This window comes from Lithobates pipiens, unplaced genomic scaffold (assembly GCF_037356315.1).
Source record: "Lithobates pipiens isolate NorthernLeopardFrog02 unplaced genomic scaffold, aLitPip1_a1.2 Scaffold_18, whole genome shotgun sequence".
Classification (NCBI taxonomy): Eukaryota; Metazoa; Chordata; class Amphibia; order Anura; family Ranidae; genus Lithobates; species Lithobates pipiens.
Window position 1 is genome coordinate 586,129,834 of NW_027507758.1, and position 20,929 is coordinate 586,150,762.

At 40.2% G+C, this 20,929-nt stretch overlaps 1 long non-coding RNA gene across 1 annotated transcript; it reads right to left on the reverse strand.

Moving 5' to 3' along the window:
- Positions 1–6,830: 6,830 nt before the first annotated feature.
- Positions 6,831–17,100, reverse strand: LOC143990304 (uncharacterized). Its single transcript, XR_013277265.1, has 6 exons — positions 17,064–17,100; positions 16,271–16,303; positions 12,204–12,239; positions 10,377–10,409; positions 10,002–10,037; positions 6,831–6,864 (listed from the first exon to the last, which is right to left on the reverse strand). It is a non-coding gene; the product is annotated as an uncharacterized LOC143990304 (long non-coding RNA).
- Between the last annotated feature and the right edge of the window lie 3,829 nt (positions 17,101–20,929).

Sequence of the window (20,929 nt, forward strand, 5' to 3'; positions counted from 1 at the left end):
TGCTGCCGCCACCTTGAGGCCGCACACCTGGAGCCATGGTCAAGCTCAGTGGTGAGTATGGGGACCCACAACCCCTCCTACCCTGTGCCTTTATAACTAATACTGTGCTATATTGCCAAAAATATATATATTTTTTTCATCCTAGGTACATTGTTACACACATCCACCCCTGAAGAGTGAGCTGGATCTCGCGAAACTAGTCGGGTAGTATGATGCCCATGTGCTATGACTACTACTACATTTATGTACCAATATTCCTTGTTATGTATCTTTTTTTAATTGGCAACTGCTGGTGTTATTTATGCATGTAAACAATTGTATTTGAATAAACCATTTACTATATTTACTACTGTTACGTTTACTGGCAGAAACAGTACCCCCTTCATTTAAAGTCCCAGGGCGAATCCTTTGTTTTTATATGTTACACGGATGGAAGTGTGTCACTGGGGACACCGGACCTTTTCCTTTTTCTCTATAAAGTCCTTTCTTGTATTAAGAGAGGTATGGACTCCAGAGAGAGAGAGATACCATTTTGCCCCTGTTCAAATCATTAGTAAGACCTCATCTGGAATATGCAGTTCAGTTTTGGGCACCAGTTCTCAAAAAGGATATTGGGGAACTGGAGAAAGTGCAGAGAAGGGCAACCAAACTGATGTTCCCCTTGATTCCCTATCTAACTGTACTAGCGCTGTGGATAACCAGCACCTACAATGGAGAAAGTAGACTGCACCTGCCAACACACGCATATCTAATCTCAGTGACTTTCAACCAGCTTTAGTTGAATAAATGCAAGCTATCAACAATAGTTATTATTGGCACAGTGAGATGATCAAAAGTGTTTGTGGTGGGTTGAACTGAGCAGTTCACTAGTTTGTGCAATTGAGAATGGACAAGATTGCCTTAAAATGACAGCGTGTGTAGCAGGGGTGGACTGGGCTTGGGGAAAGGGGGGGCATAACTAACAAGATATATTGGGTTGGTGGCCCTAACTGAAGATACCTTCACTATTCAGACATTGATCAGAGCTGGACCCACAGTCGATGACACATAGCTATTTTATTCAGAATTGCAATCACGGTGTCTGACAAAAGACATGTCTTCCAGCATCAACTTTCCTTGTGGTTTTAAGATTTCATGTGACCGAATGCCGAGAGCTGGGAATATAGTTGATGCTGGAAGATGTGAGAAGGTTCACAATGAAAGGCAACCATGAGCTCTAGAAACACTCAACTTTCACCAATTACTACTGCACCATGACACACTTGACACATTGCATGGAGCATGCTATTTATGCAGGACTATGTCCCTGTCAAGAAAGGACTAGTTGGTTGTGATTATCCCCAAGCCAAATATATCCAGTCCTCCCCCTTGTGTTGGCCAGCAGTAGAATTCAGAGACTGACATGCAGGACTCACCAGGACCACGCTAACAGGAAAAGTCTTGTTTGCTTGGACAGCTGTTTCTGTAACATTCCCAAGAATATAGACAATGAGGACCACTTCATCTTTATGGAGTCCAGAGGGGCTAGCTGAAGAAGTGTATTTCTGTAATTCTGGAATAATGTCCATTCCTATGTCCGTAGACCCATTCTGTTAATGGAAGAAAGATCAGTAAATAGCTACAATCCGCCGTATTTAATAAAACTACAAAGGGCTAAAGGAAACCTAACAATACACTGTTTTCATGGGTTCCAATAAAAATACTTTTGTTTAAGCTACTGTCAGAAATGGGATTGTAGTCATGATTGTTTTAATTGAAAAAAATATATAAAAGTGATAATTATTTCTCATTTTAAAAAGATATACAACACAGGGCTCTCTACAGACAGAAGCAATGCGCCAGTTTTTTTAGCCATTTCCAGACCTACCCCCCACGTCACTTGTGGGTCTGTGGAACGCACACCAGCTCTGGGAGAGTGAGCAGCGATGTGAGCTTCCTTTATCCTACAGCTGATAAGCTGCATATGTTGGGATCCATTTGTTATCACCATCCGCCGTGCGCCACAATATGTGAGTGCATATTTTTATCTTATCTTTACATGCTTGAATAAACAATACTACATTATATACCCCCTTCTTGCGGACTTGTTTGAGGCAATTTATTTTAGTGACACAGAGAGAATAAGGCACCTTTCACACTGGGGCGGTGGGTACATCGGTGGTAAAGCGCCACTATTTTTAGTGGCACTTTACCGTCAATTTTGCGGCGCTATTCGACCATTAGCAGGGCGCTTTTAACCCCCTGCTAGCAGCCGAAGAACGTGTTAAAACCACTACAGCAGCGCTATGCTGGGGGTATAGCCGCGTTGCCCCATTGATTTCAGTGGGCAGGAACGGTTTAGGAGCAGTGTATACACCGCCCCTTCACCGCTCCCAAGATGCTGCTAGCAGGACTTTTTTTAGCGTCCTGCCAGTGCACCGCTCCAGTGTGAAAACCCTCAGGGATTTCACATTGGAGAGACAGCAGTGGCTCTTTCAGGGCACTTTGCAGGCGCTATTTTTATCGCTGTAGTGTCTGCAAAGCGCCCCAGTGTGAAAGGGGTCTAAGGGCGTTGTGACGGAACCGATCCCACACTCCGATTGAGTGCTTCCATCTATATACCGCTTCCTAAGTCCTGGAACACAAGTACAATGGATCTGGCTATAGGAACCCCCCAAGCACTAGACACCAGTCTTGGAGGACATCAGGAATGACCTTTATTTGAGATCTCATACAAAATATATATACAGCGGGGTGACTAAAACCTAACCTAATTAGCATGAGCTAATTATCTAATCAACACTCAGACTAGTTTGACTGAAGGGATAAGACTTTTCGGCTCCTAGCTCACTAATAATTCAATAAACATTACTATAAACATAAACAAAGGGTTAATTAGCACAAACAACAACGTTTGGAATGTCCTTACAAGCCAGACTAGACTCATTTACACAACAGACAGGTGTCTGGAGTTAATGACATTAGCATCTAAAAATGTGTGTGTCCCAACAGCATGGGACAACACACATCATATATACATATATACAGCATTGAAACTGACTAGCACAGATTATAGTGGAGCTCTCATTCACCCTGTGCCCCTTAAAATCCAGGGCCCATAATCGATCGGCAAGAGGCTCGCATTCAGTCCTCTCAAAAAGCCTGTGTCCCGGCTAGGTCTGTCACAGGAGTATTAGGGGAAAATTTGGCCTAAGCCCCCCAAGAGTTGGATTTAGCCTCAGCCCGCTTGATGGTCATCTTGCTGGCCTTATGGTTTTAACAAACAAAATGGTGCCCCTTGTGTTCAATTACTGTTAGTGTTAATCAATAAACTGCTGCCATCAGTTTTTTGGTGTGTTCCAAAAATACTGCATAATCCATGTGTTGGGGCGCTAGCTTAAAATTAAAATGTGCATATTCCAATAACCATAGTCTCTGCACATAAAGTGAAAATAAAAATATTTATAAAATGAAAGTCCTAAAATGATGAATATCTAAACAAGCAAAAAATCTTCTAATCAACTTCTTTCTATCATCACATGTGCATTAGTGATGCATGCTCTTCTTGTTTTACAGTGCTCCACTTCATAGACATGTTCAACCACCTAATATAAGGGAAGAGTTGGATTCCGTGTCAACCCGCTTGATGGTCACCTTGCTGGCCTTATGGTTTTGGTGAGCGCAAATTTTATAAGCATGTGGTGGAGCACTTTTTATTGAAGATTTGGGCACATTTTAGACTTTTTTCTATCAGATTGCCAATACATTATCACATACATGGATTTTTTTCATATCCACATACGTGAGATATTTAACAATTGTTTGGTTTAATTAAATTGTGGATTGTTTGCAGTGTTTTTGGTGTATAGGGTAGCACCTACCATTTAAACCTGTTTTATTTGGATAGTGTTTTCTTTGCACTTAAAGAGGTAGCAGCCTTGATTAATAAGTGCTAAATTGATTCTTGGGTTGGCGCCCTTCATATTTATTGCATTAGCACCCTAACAGCCATGTGTCACACGCTGTGACAGAGATATAGATCGCCTGCTGTGCTTTGTGATTCTCCTATGCTGATGATCATAAGCCACAGGGAGGATTCTGGGGACTTTATCTAGATGCTAGGGTCACTGTGTGGTGCATTGCTGCCCTGCCACCAGCTGCCGACACCAGGATTAGTGCTGCTGCCCCCTGTCAGCGTCAGCAGCCTCACACCTGTCTCGGCATCTGTCCCAAATGAGTGGAGCTTGTATATAAGATCACTCTGCCAGGGAAGGCAGCCGGCCGGAACTATAATTAAGCAGAGCAGGGTATGTACCTACGCCACTAAAATGATTAAAGAGTCCCTGCAATGCTCCCACCTCCTGGGCCCCTTTGTTGACCTGATGGGGCCCAGGAGGTGGTATTTATACACCCCCCCAAAAGAGTGTAGGAGCAGGGATGTATTTTAGTAGGTAATCACCCTTTGATTACGTCACATGGTCAGTGACGCAATGCGTCAGTGAGGAGCCACTTCCGGTCGTGGCCGAGACCGGAAGTACCCTACAGAAGCTGTTCATATGATTTTTAAATAAATGGAATTGAACTATGGAGCCCCTACTCTTTGTTGCATGACTTATTACATCTGATGGGACTGGAATATACCCTGGTACCGATAGTTCTGAGGATATCTGTGGGAGTCGATCGATTGCTGTGGATCCATTGTTTACCCATACCAAGGCTTGATTTGACCTGTAGGGGTCTTTGTATGAGGTGAGAGGCTGGGGCAAATGAGTGGTGCACCTCAGATGGTGATAACAATTGAATGAAGTGGATTTTGTTTGGTTGTTTTGCACATGCACTTTTTTCTCCTATATGAACTGCCACTTTGGAGTTTTTACTTGCTTTTTTGGACTTTTATTGCACTTCTGGGGGATCTGTTTGCACTTTATTTATATGCTTGCACTTTATTAGATGTTTAAATGTATAATCATTATTGCATATTATGCTGAAAATTGTTTACACTTGAGGAGTCACTTTATAGCTTTAGCACGTTTTTTTATATATCTTAGTGTATACACATTCTTGAGTCAGCGCCACATATTTATTTTTATTATTTGATACTTTGTGCGTAAACACTTTTCTATGTTGGCAGCTTATCATTTAGTCAATTAGAGCTAGCCTAGGTTTGCGCATTAGTCATTTTCTTTTATATTTTAATAAGTATTTCTTTATTTGGCAGACATTAACTATAAAGCTGCATGGGCCACTCTGTTGAGATAATGGGGCCCGGGCCTGATACAACAGGATCGGTTGTACTGCATTATCAGCAGCCCTGACAATGGGGCTAGGAAGCTCCCTATGTGGTAGCATGGATGGCTAAGAAGCTCCCTATGTGGTAGCTTGGACGGCTGATAGGTACACTTTATGGATATGTTGGGGGTCTATTAAACCACTTTTCATTACCTTTATAAATATTCCACCTGTTGATAGTGCGTCTTAGTCTATTTTAGGTTTACTAATGCTTATTAATTACTGATATTCTTATCACTACTTCTACCATTGCTACCACTGCTAGTGAGATTACGAACTCTACAATGGCTGCTTTTTCTACAGCTATTACTGTGTTGTTACTGATACTACTACTACCCACACTATTAAAGAACAAACCTCTTTTTTGCACTCTTTTGCTCTGCTAAATATAACGGTGAAGGTTTTTTGTTATATCTGTTCGATAAGTGCAAAGTAAAAAAGACCTGTCAAAAAATCAGAGCTGTCCTGCGACCTGTGCACACTTCCTGCGTTATCACAAGGAGCCTAATGAGCACTCCCAGTTATTGTCCTTAATTGCAGAACCTGTGGAGAATAGGATAGCTGGAGTGTTTGAATAGTTTAGCAAAAAGAAATTGGGTTGACATCACTTTGTCTACGAAAACCCTGTGTCTTTGCATCACACAGCAGTGTTGCCAACCCCCCGAAGTGAAATTTACTGACAGAAAACCCAAAATTTACAAACAACACCATTTTTTTTTTTTACTGCCAAATCATGAAATTTATTGACAGAGCCACCGTTTTATACTGACACTTCTCCAAAGTACATAAAATGGGCCCCACAACAGGACTTGTGTTACTGCATTTCTGGCAGATCAGCAGGTATTTTTATAAACCTAAATTGATTGTAAATGATCACTTTGTAAAAAAGTAAATTAGTTTAAAATAGAAATAAAAGACAAAATATTTTTATTTTTTCAAAAATGATCACATTTCCTCTGTTCTCAGCTGCATAAGAGTTGGTGGAGGAGAAGCAGCAACACACTGAGCTTCCCAGTGAAACGCTGTGCAGCAGGTGAAAATCAGGTCTGATCTTTGGAGGATAGCAGGCTGAATTCCCAGCACAGCTAGAGAACTGACCATGGTGTACTCTCCTGCTTAGTGTGGTCAGTTTTTAATAGGAAAGCAGAGGGACTGGCAGGAACACCAGCGATATTCCACAAAGGAAGCAATACAAAGAGAACAGGATACTTTCTCCTACAAGTACATGGTACAACAGGCACATATCAGGAATATAAAATGTTGGGGTAACAAACCATTTAAAAGATAGACCATGGGAAAATGTGAATGTATTTTTTGGATGTACTGTATTTTTTTTGTTTTTGCCCTGGCATATATTACCATTATTAATACTTACTTGGCTTATCAGGTCTAGCCATTGGGCCAGCTGCTCCCAGTCAGTGGAATTAGTGATGTTAGATGAAGTAAAATCTAAAATAAATAATAGTTTAAAAATGCACTCTCCAATATATTTTAAAGAATAATTTCTAAGTATTTTCCATATCGTGGGAGAATACCCTCTATGTAAGACGTGTTACTTACTTGGTGTCTGTAAATTGTTCATGGTTGATTGTGTGCCTGTACAATGGAAAAAGAAAAAAATTATTTTTACACTTTTACTTTTGTAATATTTATTTGTATATACATATTACAAAAGTTTTTTTTTTATTGCAGTAGCTTTGTTTTCATAAAATAATTTCCACACCTGGATATTATTTTCACGAACTCACTTTAAAAGAAAAAAAAATCCAAGCTTTCATACAGCCTGAATAATTATTAGAACAAGGTTGCATTTTTATGAAATTATGTTTTTTAAGCGTCTCAAACATTGCCTTTGAGACATGAATTAGTAGGATGATCATTTGGAACCCCTAATAATCCACCATACAGCAATACTGTATATTGTGACCTTTAAAGAAAAAGTAAACTCATGCTTCTCTTCATTTAGTCCATTATAATAAGTAATTATCAAACTATAGCCACTGTAATCCAGCCCAAATTGCAAATTACTTACAGTTGAAAGAAACATTAAAAAACTTGTTTCCATGGGTAAGGCAGCGCCATCTTAAGTATTGTTTTCTGAGTCCACAGTGGAGTGTATTTCCGCCCTTACATTGAGCACTTCCTGTACTGTCAACCAAGCCTCCTTTTCAATCTAACGTTTCTATGGCAACCCTGCTTCCCTGCTCATAGCTGACTTGTTTTATTTCATAGTATTTACTTGTACTGATTATCTACTGTTTGCCTATGTCAGTCTTATCAGCTTCAGCCGATAAGACTGCAGTAATTCTGTCCGATGCCTTTTTTCCACTTCATGTGATGTCACATGGGAAGCTCTGAGTGATTATGCAGTCTCGTGGGATTTCAGTGTTGTGCCGTAGGAAGTCCTGATAATAGACAAGCACATAGAGTGTGCCGTAAATCATGGTAGATATGGGCATGCTCAGTGAAGTCATTCTAAAGAACAAAAAGGATTACAACAATACTATGCAAGTAAGGAGATATCTACAAGCAGTGTTCATTAGGGTTTTTTATGCTGATTTACATGGGACAAAGTTGTGGGGGAGAGTTTAAAACCACTTTAAAGAAGCAGAGCCCAGGGATGTCTACTTAGGGAGTAACCAAATCAAAAGCTGGGGATATATTATATATAGTGTGTAGGCAGGTGTAGGCTGTGGTATCTCTTCCAACATGAAGGTAGCATTACGCCATCTCTTCAGCTTGGTAGGAGCCCAATGGGGAGAGAATGTCTCCTATCAGAGGAGAAGGTGATCCTCTTGGATGAAGTTCCGTAAAATATGGGTGCTCATCTTGATGGAGGACCTATAAATATAAGGATCATTCCGGGAACCTGCAGTGAGGCAATAGGAAAGGCAGGAGCTCCACTGGTTAGGGAAAGTGCAGGTGTAGAATTAGGGAGAGGTTCTGGACAAGTAGGAACGTGTAGGCTTATTTTTCAGGGTGTTCACTTTGCACCAGCCCAGCATCACTTAAGGTTACCACATTACCACCACCCCTTCTCTGGCACCATAGAATTATAAGTGGACCTTGTATCACTGTGGAGTAAAGGCTATATCTTTACCAATATTCTGCAACCAAGTGCATCTCAAAGCTTTTGTATAGCCAAGATTGTATTTGACTGTTGTGCCTTGTTGGTTGACTATTGGACCATAAAAACGGTGCCAAGACAACCTCATGTGATGTCTCATGGCTCTTCCAAAAAGTTGAGTATACCACTTATTGGCCAAAACAAGATTATCTTCCTCCTTTTTTTCTTTTACTAGAGTTTAATGTAACACATGTAATTTAACAGATGAAACAATAATAATACAGTACAGTGCAATTATAGAAAGCTTTCTGGTAAACAATTGTACACATTTTCCACCATTGATAAAAGGCAATAGAGACAGCAACAAAACAATAAGGTATGACTTAGATGTGGAATATTAGCTGAAGACCCTTGCATAAAGAGTAAAGTATATTACTGTTATGTAAAGACGTCTTAAACAGTTAAATACACAATGAGAAAGTCATCAACGAAGCAATTGGAACAACGTAATATCCCTTATTCCACAGCCATACTAACAGCAATGAAGCTTAAGAAAGTCCATTCAAAGGGGGGTTGGCCAAAAATAAAAATATAAAAAAGGAGTGAGGGGGGTGGGAGTGAGGGCAGTGAGTGGCCATGGTCTGAGTTAGGGAGGAGGGCTCATCTAGAGCTTCAAGAACCCAGAATCAAAGTGGAAGCAAGAGAAAGAAAGAGGAGAAAGTCTAAGCCTTTGTACACACGGTTGGACATTCCGACAACAAAATCCGTCGGATTTTGTCCGAAACTTGTGTTGCATACACACGGTCGGACAAAGTTGTCGGAAAATCCTCGATTGTACGTAACGTGATGACGTTATTTCATTACGATGGGACTACGATCAGGCTAGTAGTCAATAGCTTTGGTCTAGGAATTTGATCTGAGCATGCGTGGCACTTTATCCGATCGGAATTCTCTACACACAATCGGACAAAGTCCGATCGGATCATGTTGTCGGAAAGTTTTATAGCCCAGCTCTAAAACTTTGTCGGTCGGATATTCCGACGGAAACAGTCAGATGGAGTCCACACACAGTCGGATTATCCGACAACATAGTCCGATCGGACATTTTCCGTCGGAATGTCCGACCATGTGTACAAGGGCTAAGAAGAGAAGAAAGGAGAAAAATTTTTAAAAAAGGGGGGAGAGGGGAGAAAAGGGTTGGGTAGAGGGGATAGCATACCCTAGGGACTCCTATCTGCCCATTAAAGAATAACTATAGTTCTAGGAAGAGGGAGGTCATTTGAGATGGAGGAAAGATGTGAGGCCAGGGTTGCCAAACCTGTAAGAATTTGTCACGTGTATCATTTAGAACCCCTTTCTGGAGTAGGATTTACTAACAAGTACAGATATTCACTTAGCAAAGTGTATGCCCATTGTATGTTCAAATGTTCTATTTTCACATGGATACCTCTAACCAAAAATTTATGGCACAGTTTATTAAATGCACTCTCCATTAAATGTCTTATAAGTGTCTATTCATCAAATAGGAATAGCCTCTACAGTTCTCTATAGTAAAATATTACTTACCCAGAGTCTGTAAAGTGTTTATCATTGGTGTATCTGCTCTATGGAAAAAAAAATTGTGACACCAGAGATCCATCAACAGAAGTTGTATACGGTAACTTACTTGGTGATTGTGACATATTCATGACTGGTGCTGTACCTGCACAATAAAATGACAAATACTATTTCTATGGTGTTATCTATGAAACATCACTCAAACTTTTTATATATTGAGATGTGGTGCTAAATGTGGATGGGTGTTTATTAGGAGTCTGACCAACACTCAATTTACTAACACGTACAGATATTCACTTAGCAAAGTGTATGTCCATTTAGCTTAGCATATAGGGAGAAGCAATGTTCTATTTTCACACGAATACCTCTAACCTAAAATTGATGGCACAGTTTATTAAATGCACTCTCCATTAAATGTCTTATGAGTGTCTATTTATCAGATAGGAATAGCCTCTACAGTTCTCTATAGTAAAATATTACTTACCCAGAGTCTGTGAAGTGTTTGTCATTGGTGTATCTGCTCAATGGAAAAAAATAAAAATAATTCAAGTCTGTTTTATAAATAAAATATTACTTAATTTTTGTTACTTATTATGTTGGGGACTAAAAATAAACATTTAACATATTTTTCAATTAGCCATGTTTTCAAATGTTTACCAGGTCTTAACTGTTTTCTATAAAAAAAACACAAAATCCTGATGTTTATAGAGCTCAATAGCTTAAGTTGAAATATACACATATCGCCTTCACTCTGCTAAAGAAAATTAATTATCAGCATCATTTTAAGAATGATTAACCACTAGAGATCCGCGCTATAGCCAAATGACGGCTACAGCGCGGACCTCCTTTGCTGGGACCGGCGTGAGAGTCTGTGAGACTCGCCTGATCACGGATCCGAGCAAGGGGTCGGTCCCGACCCCTTACCACGTGATCAGCTGTCAGCCAATGACAGCTGATCATGTGATACAACGGAGCCGGTAATCGGCTATTATTCCTCCTCGCGCCGATCACCGGCGGCCGTGATCGGGACATCAGTCCCGATCACGGCCAGCTTACCAGTGCCCACCTGCCCCCCTCAGGAATAAATAAGTGCCCCCGTAAGTGCCACCCAGCAGTGCCCATAGTGCCACCCAGCAGTGCCCACAGTGCCACCCAACAGTGCCCACAGTGCCACCCATCAGTGCCCACAGTGTCACCCATCAGTGCCCACAGTGCCACCCACAATCTGCCTCAACAACGGTGCTGCACCCCTGTGCCACATATCCGTGCCCATCAGTGTCATCTACCAGTGCCCATCAGTGCCCATCAGTGCCGCCCATCAGTGCCGCCCATCAGTGCCATCCATCCGTGCCATTTTATCTGTGCCCATCTTTGCCCATCAGTGCCGCCTTATCTGTGCCTATCTGTACCACCTTATCTGTGCCTATTAGTGCCGCCTTAACTATGCCTATCAGTGCCCACCAGTGCAGCCTATCAGTGCCCACCAGTGCAGCCTATCAGTGCCCACCAGTGCAGCCTATCAGTGCGCTTCATCAGCGCACTTCAATGAAGGAGAAAAATGACCTGTTTGCAAAATTTTATAACAAACTATTAAACATGATTTTTATTTATTTTTTGCATCTTTTTTTGTTTGTTTAGCAAAAAATAAAACTCCCAGCTGTAATTAAATACCACCAAAAGAAAGCTCTATTTGTGGGAAAAAAATTATAAAAATTTCATTTGGGTACAGTGTTGTATGACCGCGTCATTCAAAGTGCATCAGCGCTGAAAGCTGAAAATTGGTCTGGGCAGGAGGGGGGTTTAAGTGCCCAGTAAGCAAGTGGTTAAACTAAGTGCTTATATGCTAATCGGCCACAGGAATGAGGCCTTAGTCTTTTTGTGTTACAGTGAGGTATTTGTGAGTGTAGAGGTTGCTCAACCTGATACATAGCATAGGACCAAGATAGGGCAAAAAGGTAAATATTTGTTTTGGGGGTGGTATTCTTTTCATAGTTCAAGTTTTTTTATATGGCTAAAAATCATTGATAGGCTATTAACGGAAATATTGAAAAACAAACAATCATAAACTTTCATTTTAAATCTAAAAAGAGTCTTTATTTTCATATTTGGTTATTCTAACAGCCCTTATTTATGATCCATTGTAGCATAATTTCAAGAAAAAAAAATGTTTTCTTCTATCTTCTTGCTTGGTTCCAGATAATGCTGGTGCTGATGCTGTTAACACTCCCAAAAGTTATGCACCCCAATGCTCCTAGCTAAGTACAATCTTTAGTGACACCAGAGATCCATCAACAGAAGTTGTATAACTTACTTGGTGATTGTGACGTATTCATGACTGGTGCTGTACCTGCACAATAAAATGACAAATACTATTTCTATGGTGTTATCTATGAAACATCACACAAACTTGTATCCAATAGGTGACCATGTCACCTATCACTGTATTACCAAAGTTATTTAGGCACACCCTCCAAATTATGGAATTCAGGTGTTTTTAGTTAAGGATACTGTTTTTAGGCAATTGAGTGCCTCAAACCTACAACCAACAGTGCAGAGTTCAGGATTACGCTACATACAGACACTATAAAGAAATAAAACAAATATATAAGTACAAAATGAATTAATAAATTATTAATAAATATGAGAGCACATCAAATAACCAGCATCAACAACAGCGATGCTTACCCCCGAACAAATGCCAACTAATAAGAACCTCTGCCTGATGGAATGCACTATGATTTAATAGATACAGCCTATAAAGAGGCAACTATTGATAAACAATTGTATGAATACATTAGAACACGACATCCAAAAATGCCAACCTTTTACAGTATTCCAAAGGTCCACAAGGGTCTTGGTGACCTTGTTGTGCCCCATCCTACGCCAATCTGTACCTGGGGGAGTAGGAAAGATCTCTCCCTGACGATGGAGACCTCGTTGGGTACCTGGGCCAGGTGATTATCTGGCTCAGGTACATCGATGACGTCTTCATCGTCTGGGGAGGATTGAAAGAGACTCTTATTGAGTTTTTTGATCTACTCAACATTAACAAGTTTAATTTAAAATTCACTTTAAACTATGATGTCAAATTGGTGACATTCTTGGATGTCAAAGTAGAATTGGACTCATCAGGTAATCTTTCAACTACCTTATATAGAAAAAAGCTCTGCTGGCAATACGGTACTGCATGCAGATAGTTTCCATCCGCTTCCCTTAAAAAACTCTATACCTTATGGACAATACCTCCGCTTGAGGAGAAATTGTTCCAGTGAGATATCGTTCAAAGTTGAAGCAGGCAATCTTCAAAGTCGTTTACTTGATCGCGGCAACAGCTGTAGCTGCTTACGTCGGGCGTAAAACTTAACTATCAGGCAAACCAGAGATTCCTTACTATCGAAGACCAACAGTGGCAAAAATCAAAAAGATGGGAAAACTCGCATTACAATGCGCTTTTCCGTACAGCATAAAGAGATTAATACAATTATTAAAAGACATTGGCCAATTCTAAGAGATGACGAGATAGTGAGGCACTTCATGTCTCCACTTCCCTCAATTACATATAAGCGAGCCACATCCTTAAGGGACAGGTTAATAAGGAGTGAGTTTATGGAACCAAATAAAAAACACTGTACAATTTTGGGCACGTTCCCATGTGGCAGCTGTGCACATTGTCCACTAATACGAAATGATATTTACGTTACCCAATGGTCAGGTTCACCGACCTAAACATTTTGTAAATTGTCAGACCTGTGGGGTCATATACTTAATGACTTGTGAATGTGGGGCCTACTACGTAGGTAAGACCAAACAAAAATTTTGGAGCAGAATTTCCAAACACGCATATAGTATGCAAATTGGAAATATCTACCTCCCTCTTGGTAGACATATGGTCACAAACCATGATTACATTATGCCAAAAATTCTTTTCACCCCCCTCGATAGGGTACATATTCCCAAACGAGGCGGTGATTGGAACAAGACATTGTTACAAACCGAACAAAAGTGGATATATTCACTTCAGGCCACACAATATCCTGGCCTAAATGAAGCAATCTTTTGCACCTTTCCTAAAAGGATATACCTTAGGTAAAACCAGCTAAGGTAATAAGATGAGGGAATAGAGAGGAGGGTGATGGGCCCCTACGGTTGCTCAAAGTACCACTATATTTTTTCGGATTTGAGGTGTACTCGAGGGTTAATTTCATTTAGAGTTGATTTCAATACATTCAATATTTATGGTAAAGTCTACTAAATGTTAGCATAAAGAGAAATAAAATAATATTAGTGAATTTAAAAAACATATTTTTTGGTTGAATTACAGCATGGAGCCACTGCGTGGGCTCAGTTTTCATCTTCCTCTCTTCCTTCTGTTTCCCCTTTTTCCCTTCCCTGTTTTCCTTTTCCTCTCTGCTTTCTTTCCCCGGGACCATATGTGAATTGTTATTATGAAAATACCATGGAAGAAGCAGTGTAACAACAGTAGCGGTATTAATTACTATGACAATATTATGTATTACCATCAATACATGTAACAATTTAATTAAATAGTGCATTGCCACTTTATGTGATTCCTCCTAGGTATTATGGGTCCGCTGAAATTACTAGGGTCAGGCTCCATTGGGGGTATCGCTGACTTCCCGGCACGAGGAGGGAGCACTTCATTTGTTGCTTCCCGTCCCCTAAATCCCTCGCCCATGTTGCTTTGGCTGGGGGAGGTTATTCCCGTGCCGGCGGCATTCCGTGATCACCTGCCAGGCGTCGGGGGTGGCGCGGTGCGCGTTCGCGAGCAGTCCCCGTGTTTCAACGGGAAGGACTGCATTGCACGTGCGCGTCATCGCGACGCCGCGCTATTTGCGTTGGAGATGACGGCGGGTCAGGGGGATTGAGTGCCTTCCGGAAGGCCGAGGAACTGACAGGAGCCATTATAATGGCTCTGCGATCTGAGGGGAACAACATGGGGGCGGAGAACAGGTACATCCATAGCGAGGAGGAAAACCACACCTATACCCAATCAATTAATCAAGTAAGTGATACAAATAGGGTGCATTTGTCAGGACTCCTTTAGTTGACTCCTGGAGCACCATACAACACAGACTATTGAAACAGGTATGAAGGATTTTGAAAATAGACATTTCCCTTTTCCTTCTCTGTTGATACAAGTGAGCTTTGTAACTATATTATTTCACATTCTATTTGCAGGACTTTTTTGTTACCGCGGGCTTTGATTTTACCCGCTGTAAGGGGCTAATGTACAGACTTGCAAGCTATGTAGCAAGTTCAGCAGATAGAGTACACAGGTAATACAATATTAATTACTTAATGTCACTAAATCTTCCTGGTTTAGGTTTTCACTGCATTTCACATTATAACACCATCACATTCAACGAGTACACTTAGTGTAACATTTGCCATCAGCATCATTCAGCATTTATTTTCCTTTGTTATTTCGGCATCATTTATTGGAGTTTTTATTTTTTATTTTTTTTCTTGCACACAACATACCAGCACATACACACCCGTATATAAATATGTAAGTCAGTGACTGGTGCCCCCGTGAGGCCTTCCACTTCTTCCCCCCCCCCCCAATTCTGGTGGGTGGGTGGAGTGGGTTAAAACAGCAGGGCAGCAGACCCAGGATGATCCTTTGAGAGAAGACACAAACTTTTTTACAGATCTTAATGAAAGTCTCTGGTTGAACAGTAATAATTCAGTGGAATGGGTAAATATTACTGCGAATACTAAGACAAGTTATGATAACCAATTCATTTTTTGATATAAAAAAATGTTTTTGAAATTCCCTTTTTTTTCCTTTAATTTTTTGCAGAATACATAATTAAATCACCCCTCTTTGGCTCCCCCTGAAGAAGACCCTGAAGGTCGAAATGCATCGGGTAGCAGGGGTTTTCTCTGTAGTGTTTGAAAAATTGCTGTATTTGTAAATTGTTCTTGCAATTACTTTTGTATCTGCATTTTTTATGTTTGAATCGATTTTAATCTTGACTTCAATAAATAATATATTTTTAAGCTGTTATATTTTTTCTTCTGTAACCATATTCCAAGCACCGTGAAAATTCCTATTCTTTCTTTCTATACATCGCACTGCTATATATTGGGATGTGGTGCTAAATGTGGATGGGTGTTTGTTAGGAGTCTGACCAACGCTCATTTTTTTAACAAGTACAGATATTCACTTAGCAAAGTGTATGCCCATTTAGCTTAGCATATAGGGAGAAGCAATGTTCTTTTTTCACATGGATACCTCTAGCCTAAAATTGATGGCACAATTTATTAAATGCACTCTCCATTAAATGTCTTATGAGTGTCTATTTATCAGATAGGAATAGCCTCTACAGTTCTCTATAGTAAAATATTACTTACCCAGAGTCTGTGAAGTCTTTGTCATTGGTGTATCTGCTCAATGGAAAAAAATTAAAATAATTCAAGTCTGTTTTATAAATAAAATATTACTTAATTTTTGTTACTTATTATGTTGGGGACTAAAAATAAACATTTAACATATTTTTCAATTAGCCATGTTTTCAAATGTTTACCAGGTCTTAACTGTTTTCTATAAAAAAAACACAAAATCCTGATGTTTATAGAGCTCAATAGCTTAAGTTGAAATATACACATATCGCCTTCACTCTGCTAAAGAAAATTAATTATCAACATCATTTTAAGAATGATTAAACTAAGTGCTTATATGCTAATTGGCCACAGGAATGAGGCCTTAGTCTTTTTGTGTTACAGTGAGGTATTTGTGAGTGTAGAGGTTGCTCAACGTGATACATAGCATAGGCCCAAGATAGGGCAAAAAAGGTAAATATTTGTTTTGGGGGTGGTATCCTTTTCATAAAAGTTTTTTTTATATGGCTAAAAATCATTGATAGGCTATTAACTGAAATATCAAGAAACAAATAATCATAAACTTTCATTTTAAATCTAAAAAGAGTCTTTATTTTCATATCTGGTTATTCTAACAGCCCTTATTTATGATCCATTGTAGCATAATTTAAAAGAAAAAAATGTTTTCTTCTGTCTTCTTGCTTGGTTCCAGATAATGCTGGTACTGATGCTTCTAACACTCCAAAAAGTTATGCACGCAATGCTCCTAGCTAAGTACAATCTTTAGTGACACCAGAGATCCAGCAACAGAAGTTGTATAACTTACTTGGTGATTGTGACATATTCATGACTGGTGCTGTACCTGCATAATAAAATGACAAATATTATTTCTATGGTGTTATCTATGAAACATCACTCAAACTTTTATCCAATAGGTGACCATGTCGCCTATCACTGTATTACCAAAGTTATTTAGGCACACCCTCCAAATTATGTAATTCTGGTGTTTTTAGTGAAGGATACTGTTTTTAGGCAATTGAGTGCTTCAAACCTACAACCAACAGTGCAGTGTTCAGGATTATGCTACGTACAGACTGCAAAGTTCAGGAGTACGCTACATACAGACTGCAGAGTTCAGGAGTACGCTACATACAGAGTGCAGAGTTCAGGATTACGCTACATACAGACTGCTGAGTTCAGGATTACGCTACATACAGACTGCAGATTTCAGGATTACGCTACATACAGAGTGCAGAGTTCAGGATTACGCTACATACAGACTGCAGAGTTCAGGAGTACGCTACATACAGACTGCAGAGTTCAGGATTACGCTACATACAGACTGCAGAGTTCAGGAGTACGCTACATACAGACTGCAGACTTCAGGATTACGCTACATACAGACTGCAGAGTTCAGGAGTACGCTACATACAGACTGCAGACTTCAGGATTACGCTACATACAGACTGCAGATTTCAGGATTACGCTACATACAGAGTGCAGAGTTCAGGATTACGCTACATACAGAGTGCAGAGTTCAGGATTACGCTACATACAGAGTGCAGAGTTCAGTATTAGGCTACGTACAGACTGCAGAGTTCAGGATTACGCTACATACAGACTGCAGAGTTCAGGAGTATGCTACATACAGACAGCAGAGTTCAGGATTATGCTACGTACAAAGCTCAGGAACGCGTTGGCAGTTTCCAAAGCGAGCAAAGTCCTTTCTTGTATTAAGAGAGGTATGGACTCCAGAGAGAGATATAATTTTGCCCCTGTACAAATCATTAGTAAGACCTTACCTGGAATATGCAGTTCAGTTTTGGGCACCAGTTCTCAAAAAGGATATTGGGGAACTGGAGAAAGTGCAGAGAAGGGAAACCAAACTGATAAGAGGCATGGAGGAGCTCAGCTATGAGGAGAGTTTAGAGGAACTGAATTTATTCTCTCTTGAGAATAGGGGATTAAGGGGGGATATTATCAACATGTACAAATATATAAGGGGTCCATATAGTGAACTTGGTGTTGAGTTATTCACTTTACGGTCAACACAGAGGACAAGGGGGCATGCTTTACGCCTAAAGGAGAAGAGATTTCATCTCCAAATACAGAAAGGTTTCTTCGCAGTAACAGCTGTGAAAATTTAGAATAGACTCCCGCCAAAGGCAGTTCTGGCCAGCTCAGTAGATTGCTTTAAGAAAGGCCTGGATTCTTCCTAAATGTACATAATATAACTGGGTACTAACATTTATAGGTAAAGCTGATCCAGAGAAAATCTGATTGCCTCAGGAAGGATTTTTTCCCCTGCTGTAAGAAATTGGATCATGCTTTGCTGGGGTTTTTTGCCTTACTCTGGGTCAACTGTGGGTATAGGATTGGGTATATGGGATTGTATGATATTATTTTTTATTTATTTATTTTTATGGTTGAACTAGATGGACTTGTGTCTTTTTTCAACCTGATTAACTATGTAACATGCAAAGAGCAAAGTTCAAGATTACGCTACGGACAGAGTGCAGCGTTCAGGAGTGTTATGTACAGGGTTAGGGGGGCACTTTGTACAGAGTGCAGGGTTTAGGAGTATAACTACATAAAGAGTGAAGGGTTCAAAAGTGTAGGGTTTAGGGGTGTGTTACGAACAGAGAGCAGAGTTCAGGAGTATGCTATGTATAGAGTGAAGGGTTTAGGGCTGTGTTACGCACAGGGTGCAAAGTTCAGGGGTGTGTTGTATACAGAGTGCAGGGTTTAGGGGTGCAGTATGCACAGTGTGCAACCCTAACCCCCCCTCCCCAAGCTTCCTTGCATCTCCTTTTGATACCTGGCCTGGCTCTGGAGATCTGTCCCCACTGTGCCCTGTCGCGAGTATGTTCAAGGGTCTGTTCTGTTAGGTCTCAGAGCCGCTGGGAGCAAAGCTGTCACTTGTAAACACAGCTGGAGTGGGAGCAGAAGGTGGCAGAATGGAGTTAAACCATGTTTTGGTTGCAAAACTGGGTACGAGGGCCACATGACAAAGACTGGAGGGCTGAATTCGGCCCATGGACCTTGTGTTTGACAAACAGTATATTCCACATCCATACTAACAGCAATGAAGCTTAAGAAAGCCCATTCAAAGGGGGGCTAGCGAAAGATAAAAATAAAAAAAAGGAGTGAGGGGGGTGGGAGTGAGGGCAGTGAGTGGCCATGGTCTGAGTTAGGGAGGAGGGCTCATCTAGAGCTTCAAGAACCCAGAATCAAAGTGGAAGCAAGAGAAAATAAGAGGAGAAAGTCTAAGCCCTTGTACACATGGTCGGACATTCCGACGGAAAATGTCCGATCAGACCGTGTTGTCGCATAATCCAACCGTGTGTGGGCTATAGAGCTGGGCTATAAACTTTTCCGACAACATGATCCGATCGGACTTTGTCCGATCATTTGTAGAGAATACCGATCGGACAAAGTGCCACGCATGCTCAGATCAAATTCCTAGACCAAAGCTATTGGCTACTAGCCTGAACGTAGTCCCGTCCTAACAAAATAACGTCATAACGTTCTGAACGATCGGATTTTCCGACAACTTTGTCCGACCTTGTGTATGCAACACCAGTTTCGGACAAAATCCGTCGAACAAAATCCGACGGATTTTGTTGTCGGAATGTCCGACCGTGTGTACAAGGGCTAAAAAGAGAAGAAAGGAGAAAAAAAATTAAAAAAGGGGGGAGAGGGAAAAAAAGGGTTGGGTAGAGGGGATAGAATACCCCAGGGACTCCTATCTGCCCATTAAAGAATAACTATAGTTCTAGGTAGAGGGAGGTCATTTGAGATGGAGGAAAGATGTGAGGCCAGGGTTGCCAAACCTGTAAGAATTTGTCACGTGTATCATTAAGAACCCCTTTATTTTTTTTGGAGGATGATTTACTAACAAGTACAGATGGGATGTATAGAAAGAAAGAATAGGGATTTTCACAGTGCTTGGAATACGGTTACAGAAGAAAAAATATAACAGCTTAAAAATATATTATTTATTGAAGTCAAGATTAAAATCGATTCAAACATAAAAAATGCAAAGGTTTTATAAGAAAAGTGGCATTGGAGGTCAGAAATGGATATAACAGGAAAATTCATTGCACATTATCCCGACATGTTTCGCTGATGCGCTTCCTCAGGGGATGTGCAAGCTATCATGAGAGACACTATAAAGAAATAAACAAACAAATATATAAAGTACAAAATGAATTAATAAATTATTAATAAATATGAGAGCACATCAAATAACCAGCATCAACAACGGCGATGCTTACCCCCGAACAAATACCAACTAATAAGAACCTCTGCCTGATGGAATACACCTGCCAAACAAAACCTCGGAACTCGTGCGCCCAAACAGTCATAGAGGGCAGAAAAAGCCAAGCTAGAACAGAGGGGAAATAAAGGGTAGTATAAATATATTCTATAAAAATATTAATATTCTATAGAGTACGCTATAAAATCAGATTATGCTAGAAATAAAACTAGCAGGAAAGAGGGTGATGCATTTTTTTAGAATATTAATATTTTTCCAATGCCACTTTTCTTGTAAAACATCTGCATTTTTTATTTTTGAATCGATTTTAATCTTGACTTCAATAAATAATATATTTTTAAGCTGTTATATTTTTTCTTCTGTAACCGTATTCCAAGCACCGTAAAAATTCCTATTCTTTCTTTCTATACATC